The sequence below is a fragment of the Gadus chalcogrammus genome, unplaced genomic scaffold, assembly GCF_026213295.1.
Source record: "Gadus chalcogrammus isolate NIFS_2021 unplaced genomic scaffold, NIFS_Gcha_1.0 GACHA065, whole genome shotgun sequence".
Classification (NCBI taxonomy): Eukaryota; Metazoa; Chordata; class Actinopteri; order Gadiformes; family Gadidae; genus Gadus; species Gadus chalcogrammus.
The window spans coordinates 223,757-235,515 of NW_026613500.1; the positions used below are offsets into that span (position 1 = coordinate 223,757).

Below are 11,759 nucleotides of genomic sequence, written 5' to 3' on the forward strand. Positions count from 1 at the left end.
ACATCTCACCAAATCAATACCACTAAAGTGAACAGCGTGGATCCATCCACACTGACATGGCCCAACATCTCACCAAATCAATACAAACTGAAGTTAATGGAACCCCTTAGCCGCTTCCAAATGACCAGTATCCTGACCCTCCCTACTCTCCTGGACCCACCATTCAAAACTCTCGGCTTCCTCACTCCATCCAAGGCTGACGAAGCTGTGAAAAGGCTCACCACTGAGTGTAGTCAAATAATAAGTGAAATACCGGTAAAATCATCTCCACTTCCATCAGCAGCGATTGATGAAGTCCCTTCCACCTCCTCTGGTAAATTCATAGAGAAAATTTGATTTTGTTGTGTTTATTTGTTATGATATTTAATACATTTCTGTCTATTTTCCCTAGGTCAAGCTGTGGCGCCATTTGGACGCAACTGTGGCAGCAGATGCGCAAACAAAGTCATAGTGCCACAGCTGATGCCATTGTAGAGGTCCAACGCTATTTAAGAGAACCGCAACATCAAAAGAAATGATGATCCACTCCAATACTGGGAAACGCACAAACTATTATTTCCACACCTCTACATGTTGCCATTGGAATTTTTGTGTACCCCTGCATCCTCGGTCGCTGCGAGTGTTTGTTTTCTAAGGCAGGAGAGGTTGTCTCAAAAAAGAGAAACCGGCTAAGCCAAAGGTTTTGAGGCAAATCTCTTCTTTCTGAATAAATATCATTAGCCAAATCCTGTTTCTGAATAAAATAATTACACCCCCCCCCCCCCCCCCCCCCAAAGTTACACAAAACACTGTCCCCCACATCTCAACCACATTTCCCCTTTTACAAAATCAGTTATATCATGCTGCCAAAAAAAATTCAATAACCCATGTCCACCGACTCTGCCGTCGGTGAGTCAATGTGTGCATTAACCAATGTAATATGCTTTGGATAAAAGCGTCTGCTAAATGTAGTACTGTAGCTGATAAGACACTCTTTTGCCAAATGATTTATTTTCTAACATGAGCTCTGGAGACATTTATGAATGGCACACTCACACACATGTATCACTGAAATGACTTCAATTCTCAAATGATTTAATGTATCGACACACGAAGCAAAAATCACATTTTGGGTTGGGTTGTCATAATTTCATTCACCACTAGATGTCCCTAGCGTACTAATTTGAAGCTTCGAGCACGAACCACTTTGGTGGTTCATCTGGCTGAGAGGCTTTGACGTTTCATGAGGCATCATCTCGGCACCACTAGCTGTAACACGGGGAATTGATTGACCTAGCGATTGTGGTACTTGCACTTGGTTCTATGAACATCCTTTCTGTACCAACAGCGATATATTGATGCACTTCTTATGACAAATGTACTTATTGTTAGGGATGCATGATATATCGGCAGTGATATAGTTATCGGCCGATGTTAGTCATTATTTAACATTTCGGCATCGGCCCGATAAGTAAAACTGGTCCGATATTAACAGCCGATATTTATTTCCTAGTCTAGTTGCCATTGTGTGTTTTTGCCCATGCACAGCTTGTTTGGTCAGGTGACATTGTCAGTGACGCAGCCAGAGACGCACGGAGAGGCAGTACAGGAGTGTTTGTCACCTTAACTGAAAAGATTCAATGTCGGCGGTTTGGATGTTTTTTACAGTCTCAAATTAGGGTACTCGAATTGCAATATGCAGTACTTGCAAAGCCGAAGTAATGCGCGGAGGATGCCGTGTCAAATCATTATATACATCATCGTAGCGAAATACAGCTTCTGTTGCGTTTTATTTGGCGTTCCGTAATCCCATTGAACCGGAAACCGGAACCTGATATGTTTATATTTGGTTGTAGTCTTTTCGCTCGGTTCTCCGGATCAACAGTAGGGATAGAACCGAGTGAAAAGACTACAACCAACCTCCCTTGATATATCTTAGCCTATTTCACAGATTTGAGTTGAAATTTACTTAAACTTGAAACACTTTTTCTAATTTATTAGACAAGTATCTGGTTTCCATGAATACTGACAAATTTGATTTAAGTTATAAAACCTTGTCAAGATATTGACAAGTTGTAAAGTTGTATAAGTAGCCTAAAACTAACACTTAGTAACTTGTGTTTGTTTTGGATGCCCTGTAACTTGTTGAAGAAACAATGTATTTCGAAGTTTTGGTAAATAAAGAAAGATAACTTTTTCATATTCATGTTCTTCAGTATGCAAAATCATCATAGAGACTTGTTTTTATACCAATATCGATATCGGTAAATATCGGTTATCGCCCGTAACAGCAATTTTAATATCGGATATCGGTATCGGATACCGATAAAAGCGTCTGCTAAATGCCCTAAATGTAAATGTAATAATTTCATGCCAAATCATTTAGACCTTTAATAATTTCAACCTTTCATGTCAAATCATTTAGACCTTTAATCATTTCAACCTTTCATGTCAAATCATTTAGACCTTTAATCATTTAACCCTTTCATATCAAATCATTTAGACCTTTAATAATTTAACCCTTTCATATCAAATCATTTAGATCTTTAATTATTTCAACCTTTCATGTCAAATCATTTAGACCTTTAATCATTTCAACCTTCATGTCAAATCATTTAGACCTTTAATCATTTGAACCTTTCATATCAAATCATTTAGACCTTTAATCATTTCAACCTTTCATATCAAATCATTTAGACCTTTAATCATTTAACCTTTCATATCAAATCATTTAGACCTTTAATCATTTCAACCTTTCATATCAAATCATTTAGACCTTTAATCATTTGAACCTTTCATATCAAATCATTTAGACCTTTAATCATTTAACCTTTCATATCAAATCATTTAGACCTTTAATCATTTCAACCTTTCATATCAAATCATTTAGACCTTTAATCATTTAACCTTTCATATCAAATCATTTAGACCCTTAATCATTTGAACCTTTCATATCAAATCATTTAGACCTTTAATCATTTAACCTTTCATATCAAATCATTTAGACCTTTAATCATTTCAACCTTTCATATCAAATCATTTAGACCTTTAATCATTTAACCTTTCATATCAAATCATTTAGACCTTTAATCATTTGAACCTTTCATATCAAATCATTTAGACCCTTAATCATTTAACCCTTTCATATCAAATCATTTAGACCTTTAGTCCACCTCTGCATAGCTACTCTCCCCCTTCTGGCCACCATTGTTTACTGTATTGTATTGTATTGTATTGTAGTACTTAACTGTGTAGCAACTGCAGTAGCTGCTATCATGGCTGTAACACGGGGAATTGACCTAGCGATTGTGGTACTTGCACTTGGTTCTATGAACATCCTTTCTGTACCGACAGCGATATATTGATGCACTTCTTATGACAAATGTACTTATTGTAAGTCGCTTTGGATAAAAGCGTCTGCTAAATGCCCTAAATGAAAAATGTAAATGTAATCATTTAAACCTTTCATGTCAAATAATTTTGACCTTTAATCATTTCAGCCTTTCATGTCAAATCATTTAGACCAGTGTTTCCCATACATAGACCATTGTGTGCCGCGGCGCGTCATCCATACCTAATCCATTCCAAACCTGCCTGGCAGCAGATGATCGCGTCGTCCGTTGCCGGGCAGGTTTCAAAAAACATTTGCGCTCTGGTTGCCAAAGACGAAATAACATAATACAGTTAACGGATCGCTAGATAACACTTGTTTTTACTTTATATATTTGTATTATATTCAATTGTTTAATCAAATTCAGCTAGTAAACTGAGTGCTTAAAGCAGGTCAAGGACGAAATGGCACAATACAGATAACGGATCGCTAGATAGAAGGTTTGCGAATGTCCGTGAACCTTTCACGTCATTCGACGCGATCGTCCGTTGCCTGGCAACGGACAACGCGATCATCTGTTGCCAGGCAGGTTTGGAATGGATTACGTATGGATGACGCGCCCGGTACAAATTTGGCAGCCGGTACAAATTTGGCATGACAGCGCCACAGAATCAACATCGAGCGCCACAAATTCATTCTGTCTTTTTTTTTTATAACTCGACTGAAATCTAAAAATCGTTCCGTCCTTTCATCTCCGCATTGCACTCGTTCTCCCTGACACACACACACACACACACACACACACACACACACACACACACACACACACACACACACACACACACACACACACACACACACACACACACACACACACACACACACACACACACACACACACACACGGGTTAAGTTACCGGACTACTGTAACTACTACGGAGTGATAATAACAAAGACGTGAATCAGGCAATAATTCCACTTTCCTTGACAGCGGTAAGGTTCGGTGTGCATTAAAGTACAGACGGAGTGGACCAATTGCGAACTACTGCAGCAGCTCCAAGTTAAACCCCAAACTAATCGGAATAAGTGTTTATAGCGGACTACACCACCCCTTCTATTCCGCATGGAATTCTATTCCGAACCGATTGAGGCGTATATATATATGATACTTTTCTATTCCGATTGAGCTGTTCTTCCACATCTATGCGGATCAGATGTGTCCGCATGTAAACTCGGAGTAAAGGCCGATATATGCTCTGTTTTAGACGTAACGCGTTAGCACGTAAGATACATAACCCCCCTTGTGCGGTAAAATATCCCCCCTTACATGCTTAAGTGCGTCGCCCAAAATTCCTGACTATGCCACTAAAACACTACGGCCCTACGCAGCTCGCAAAGACTGTGATTGGCCAGCTAACCACATCCTTTCAGGAGTCTTATCAGCTCCAGCTCCCTCAACTGTCTTCGACTCAACCTTAACATCGTCAGAGTGTGGAAAAAGACTGCTAACCTAAACTTAAGTACTGCTACTATCGTCCGAAAATACTGGAAGTGCATAAATATAAACAAGCCAGCGATTTCCACTTCCACGCCCACAGATTCGTTCGTTGCTCCCCCTACTGTTCTGGTGGAGGAATCCCCTTGCAACACACGCAATCCTTAAGGAACCGTAAATCAAAACTTGTCTAAAACAAGTCCCTTGTGTAAATTACGTGCTTACGTCTCTGCGTCTAAAACGACCCTAAATCGGCCTTTTCATGCACACTCAATGATGGCTGATTCGCCCGCTCCTCCTGTCCACGCGCAATGCTTGAGGTCAATGGAAAAATATATTTGGCACAGAGAAGACGATCTGCGACATTTGCAGTTTACCAAAGGATAGTATGATATACTGTGGTCTAACACACCTGCTCACATTTTTTGCTAACTCAGAAAAAGTAATATTAGCTTTATGAACTCAACGTTATTGAACATCCCGCCCCCGTCATCATAGACAATGTCGTTGGTAACGCAGCGAACACTGCGATTAAGATGAAATGCGGTTATAGTTTAGATAGGCATATACGGTGCCCATATAAAAAAAGAAAATAAAACATTTATTACATTCTATTCTTAATATTATTTTATTCTGACTCTGAATGTTTGTTGCTTTAAACCAGAGTATTGAAAAAAAAATTCTGTACCAAAAAAGGCCTCGTCCAGACGAGACGGAGCAGCTTGAGGAGGTAGTTAGCTTAGTCTGAAATTAAGTTGAACAGTCAAATGGCTGTGGCTAGTAAATGTTTATTAAATATATAATCAATTTATTTCGAATGTTCCTAGGCATCAAACAGTGCTGAACAACCCAGTGCTTCTCAGGGGCCGGGCTGTTCAGGAGAGATACTGATTAATATAGGCCAGGAGGACAGCAGACAAAATGTTGCTGAAACAACAGGTGAGGTGGAAACAGATTAGTGTATATTTTAACTTTAAAAAAATAAGAGTAGGGAAAGTAATTTTGATCCTTCTGTTCCTGGTGGAGAAAATGTGCTGATCTGTTCATTGTATGTCATCCAACCCTACATTACTGGCCTGGAGACAGAACTGAAAAGGAGGTTCCAGGAGCTGGACATCCTAGGAGCCTTCCATGTCCTTAGACCTCAGTCGGCTGCCCTCCCTGACAATATTTGCATTGCATTCATTATTTTAGTTAGTTGCCTTGTTGTACCTAGTAGTATATTGTTACCATTTATTTTATATTTCCTAAAAAACTTAAATATTGGTTCAGATAGGTCTCGAGTTTATTTGTACTTGAAATAAAGACCTCCAGCTTTAGTCGTCTGTTGCAATTCATTCCTTGAATGTCACAGAATCAAAAGTTCAGGTAAAAACTAAACTTGTGCGCTGATGCCGCCGCCCCCCCCCACGCACCACACATTGGTCCTTGGTCTGTGGGAAACACTGTAGACCTCTAATCATTTAAACCTTTCATATCAAATCATTTAGACCTTTAATCATTTAAACCTTTCATATCAAATCATTTACTCCTTTAATCATTTAAACCTTTCATATCAAATCATTTAGACCTTTAATCATTTAAACCCTTCATGTCAAGGCGCCTCACACTCGCTCCTCTAAAGTATGGGCATTCTTTAATGTTAAAGGAAACGATTCCGTGATAGGTCGTCTTTGCAAAATGGAGATGGACGGAAGGCCTTTGTGTTTAAGGCTTCAAGTTTTTATTGAATGCTACCTCTGACTTCTAAGAATGCATTACTTTGCACTTTTATTTTGCAATTTAAGGCAATAAACATGCATTGCAATGTTAAGGAATTCATGTTTTTTCATTCAGATATTTAAATCTGAATGTATAAATTGCTATTAGTCAATTAATTGGGAGATAACGATAATCGAATTGAATAGATTAATCGTTTAAAAAATAATCGTTTATCCCAGCCCTAGTGTGCATGTGTCGGTGCACAGCATGCGTCACTGCCCTCTTTGCAAAATAAGCATTACCACTTACACGCACACACACACACACACGCACACACCCTCGTTACCTTCCTTTCCTCCGGGAATCATATTCCGAGCAGAACGATGCGGAAGGTGTCTCCCTGGAAGAGTCCCCCGGGGAAGATGGCTTTGATCTCCGCCAGCGTGTGGCTGAAGATCAGGGACGGTTTGGTCAGGTGCCTCCTGCAGAACCACAGAGAAGACAACAAGAACCACACAGAGCGTGACCGTTCAATGAATGAGCTCTGGTGCTCTTCTCCAATGCTTTTAAAAAATAAAAATGAATGGATTTAATGTCATGCAAACAGCGCAATGCGAAAAAGGAAAGAAAAAGAGAAAAATATATCAATAAGCCTAAGACCTGCAATGTCATAGTCACCCAAAAATGACAATCCTTTCCAACGAATAATTTCAAGTTGCATATCAACAATATCTTCCCCTAGGTGTCAAACAGTTGGTGCCAGACAACGCCTGCTGTCAACATGAAGACAAAGAAAAGTGTTAAGATAGAGTAAATATTTCAAAACTGCATTTTCTCCCTACCTAATAATCAAGGCATAGGCAGGCTTTGATCTGTTTAGCCACACGTCTTGCTAGGCCTGGGGATAGGAGAGGTTTAGCATTGTTGCCGTTTAGACCCATACAGCATGGGACGTGTTATCTTACAGTATTATTCGCATAGAGATGCAAAGCCCAATTCTTTCATCTTCAAGGGATTTAGCAAAGGATGTGCCCAGCATTAATTGGCAAGTGCATTTCTAACACCATGGCTTCCCACACTTGAAACGGGAAGGACTTTACCAGACACAGGATTTCACTCAATCTTCATTTTATTTGACCAGTATTGACCAGCATGATGAATATGATGAGGTGAAAAACCTTTAAACATACAAAGATAGGACAATGCAAATTAAATCAATGTTTCCCATCAAACACAAAAGTACATTAAATCAGGCAAAAGGTAAGTATATTAAATTAGGCAAAAAGTATTTAAACAGAAAATATGCCATTGAACGCCAGAAAGCCATTTCTACTTTTAAATAAAAGGTTGGGTATGGAATTCGCTTTTTTTGGCCATTTTTGCAAAATTACTCGAAATCCTTATCATAACCCACTTACAGCCACTGAGTTAGAATACTGACATGAAAATTAAACAAGTCAATCATCTGTGGAACGGGCAGGTCTCGAAAAACCCCAATGATTTCCAGAGCAACCGAGTTGCATTGGACAGCAAGTACGTCAATCAAACGGTCGTACTGCACTCCCCCTCCCCCGCGCCCCGCGCGACCCCTTCGTGCAGTACTCGTGACCCAGAGCAAGCTCCTGTTTGTTGTTATCCTGCGGTAGGTAGCTACTGGAACTAGTTAATCCACATTTGGACCTAGCAGTAGAAGACAATTTCCATGGCAGACCAGACGCCACCATCCCCACCACCACCAGCAAAGAGAAGGAAAACCCTACGCTAGCCTGGCTCGCTCTTCCGCATCTGTGTTCGCGCTCGTGCATGATTGCGCGTCCAGGTACTTGGAATGGGTGGAGTCAGAGTCAACGTTGAAGGAGAGCACCGAAACTCGGTTCCAGTCGGGAACCGGTTCCGACGTAAACGGTTGTAACGAGATCGAATAAGAACGCACATTTCGGTTCCTCATAACGATGCCTGGCGTTTTTTAACGCCCCCTGCCCCGCCCCCATGGTTTCGCGGCGTCAACTTGCGTTAGTGCTGGGCGCTATACCGGTTCACACTGAATAACGGTGTGTATTTTCGTTAGGATATGATTTTTGTATACAGCGCCATACCGGTGTATTTGATTACACAACGTTCGGAACGCAGCGCTGCACGACACTGTTTCAGACGGGACCCTTTTCAATGTTGCGCTAAACACGCATGGTACGACTACGACTTTCTTTATAGGTCCATGACTGCGAGGCGTGGTATTTCAGGCCGTGTGTGTGCGCGTGTGCGCGTGCGTGCGTGCGCGCGTGTGTGTGTTGCGAGCAAATGTAATTTTAAAGTAACAAACAAACTCAAAGCCGATGCATGCATCCAAAACTTTCTGTTCAAAACCAAATAAACAAATCAGAAACAGAGTCGTTATTCGCTTCAAATACTTTTTCTTTTCAAAACTTGGGAATTAATGCAGCGCGGTACCGAACGGTTGAAAACAATGTTGGCGTCTCCTCCTGTGGCTGCCTTGCGCACCTGAGTTACATTACTTAATGGCTTTGGCAGTAATGTTGCGCCATGATGCGTGCTTGCCTGCTTTCAGCGAGTAATTAATATTATTTGTAATTATTTTTTTTAAAGATATTTATCAGTAATATAATAGTTATTATAAATTAAATTACTTATATTAATTATTATAAATAATTAACATAAGTGATTTAATGCCAACCGTAAATCTTGCATATCAAGTAGCCTAGCAAACACCGTTGCCATTCAACTCAGTGTCCGATGACTTTCTGCTTAATGTGAAACTCATAACAAGTCGTGCATGCATGCATCATGCATGCAAGTGTATGCATGCATACATGCATTCGTTTTTTTAAGTACAGTTTTAGCACCGGAACCGTATGAAAAGTACCGAGTAGGCACCGGTATCGGATAAAACCCAAACGATACCCAACCCTAGGTAGGACCATTTGAGTTGTGCATTTTCAAAATCTGCAGGCGTTTCGCAAATCCCATACCCAACCTGTCAAGCATTTAAATTAGTAGCCTACAACTCAATCCAGTAAAGAGACCTGAGCTTACCGGTAGCCTCTGATCTTTTTCCCCTTTCCCATGGGTTTTAACTCTGTGCTTGTCCGAGAGCTCTTCCTTCTGCTGCCGCGTTGCAAACAAATGAACAAGCTCACGTCTCTTCTCTTGTCTCTGGCACGTGCTGCTCCTTTAGACTAATTGCATCCACCTGTTCGCTCGCTGATGCGCGCATGCGCAGTAAGGCCATGAAGTGCACCCACTCGCAGGCAGACTTCCCGGTAGGTCGCCGCAACATTAATTGTTTTGGCAGTCGTCTGCTAAACTGAAACGGTAGCTGCACTTGTATTCACTGCATGTCTGACAATGGCTTCAGAGAGCTAGCGCTAGTGATGGCAGTGTGACACTGAAGCTTCGATACGTGCTTCAAACCAACTCCCAAGAAGCACTGCTTCAGAGCAAAAAAAAACACGTGACAAGTGACGTCCGAAGCAGCAACTGGTTCGTTGCCTGAATTAATCACTTGACTGGTCCGCGGCTCGGTGGAGAAGCTTTGAGCAAAAAAAAAAGAAACCGACTCAATCCATAAGGCAGCCTACCTCAATAGAAATCTTTGAGTGTCTAACCCCATCCCACATAATCACCCCCTAGAGTTACTCAAGCACACCCAACCAACCTTGTCCGACGCCAGCTGGTCACCGCCTAATTATTTAATGAAAAAATAAAGCACAATCGATGCTACAATCGTTTACGGGAGTTGTGCATAGTACGATATGTATGTAATAGATCAACGCAGGGTATCGATTAGAGTAGACTAGGGGATAACACACTGACTGTGGAGTGAAAGACCCGGGTTCGAATCCCATTCCTGGGTGGAAAGTTATTATGTGCTGTTTCAAATATATGTAGCCGAGCTAAATTTAATTTTATTTTGTGTTATTTTTTTATCATTGTTCATACCTTTTTTATTGTGAACTCCACCAAATATTGGTTCCTAGTTGTAAGTTGATTTCGTTGTTCCGTATGGCATGCCTTTTGTTTCCCGGGGGAGTGGTTTGGCGTTGCACCTGTGTGTCTAGCGTCAGTGAGCGCTGATGCACGGAGCTGGTGAGTTCCGTTTGTGTCTCTCTCCGTTAGATTTTTATGTTAACCCCTTGTTTGTTGCCCTTGAACGGCTGTGGTGGTTCACACTGCTTTGTGACGTGCTTTTAGGCATGCGGGAGAAACTCTGGTGCTTTAGACAATTTAATTGAACTGTTGGAAGGGTGGATTTTGATTAACTCGTAACCTAGCTTGAGCCGGTGGTAGCTTAGTTTTTTCCCGCCTTGATATTTCAAATGCGGTTGTTTTATCCGGTATGTGTGGTCAATTGTTTGCTTCCTTTGTTTTGTAGAGTGGAGAGTGATATCCCGGATTGTGTGTGACGCCCGTGTTGTTTTGTCTCCTTTGGAAAGGTATGCCTGTTATGTGTCTTTGTTTATGGTAAAATATGTAAAATGAGTGTGAGGAAAATGACAATTCTCTATTATATTTTATTTCCTTTATTAGTGTATATATTTAATATACTGTCTTTTTATTTAATTAATTTATTTGAGATCATTTTATTCTTTTATTTACATTTTTATAATTTATTCCTTACATGTATTTATTGAAAGTCACAGGATATATGTGTCTAGCGTGAGTGAGCGCTGATGCACGGAGCTGAGTGGAGAGTGATATCCCGGATTGTGTGTGACGCCCGTGTTGTTTTGTCTCCTTTGGAAAGAATAAACCTCTAGTACTCGACTCCTGTGTGTGCCTCACTGGAAGATACAAGACACAACGCAGAAAGACATCGGTTACAAATGGTGCCGTGACCCGGATTCTTCAGATCAGCCGCTGCAGATCGCCGAGGTTATGCTGTGAGCAAGTAAGCGTATCGTACAGCAAGCAGGAAGGATCCGTTTATTTGTGGCTGTGTTTTTCCACAATTTATTATTATTTTTCCTCAAATACAGTGTCCCTGTACAGTTAAATATTATTTTAACATCACATTTCGACTGTTATATTCCACCATATTCATTGTGTTTTAATTATAATGGATTTTACACGATTTGGGATGGGTAGAGGGTGTTTGCAACCAGGGAATGCAGAGCAAACTAGGACGCCAGGCATTAGCAGCCCTCAGAGTATAGATAATGGTACGCCTGTAGCAAGGCAGATGTTTTCCACTCCCGCCACTGCTGATAATGACACTCTGGCACAACTGCGTGACCT

General features: G+C 40.8%; 1 long non-coding RNA gene across 2 annotated transcripts; it reads right to left on the reverse strand.

Moving 5' to 3' along the window:
* Positions 1 to 1,223: 1,223 nt before the first annotated feature.
* Positions 1,224 to 10,398, reverse strand: LOC130378073 (uncharacterized). 2 transcript variants are annotated; one of them, XR_008894469.1, is made up of 3 exons: positions 9,558 to 10,398; positions 7,607 to 7,684; positions 1,224 to 7,404 (listed from the first exon to the last, which is right to left on the reverse strand). It is a non-coding gene; the product is annotated as an uncharacterized LOC130378073 (long non-coding RNA). The 2 variants fall into 2 exon arrangements; XR_008894468.1 differs by having other exon boundaries at positions 1,224 to 7,684.
* Between the last annotated feature and the right edge of the window lie 1,361 nt (positions 10,399 to 11,759).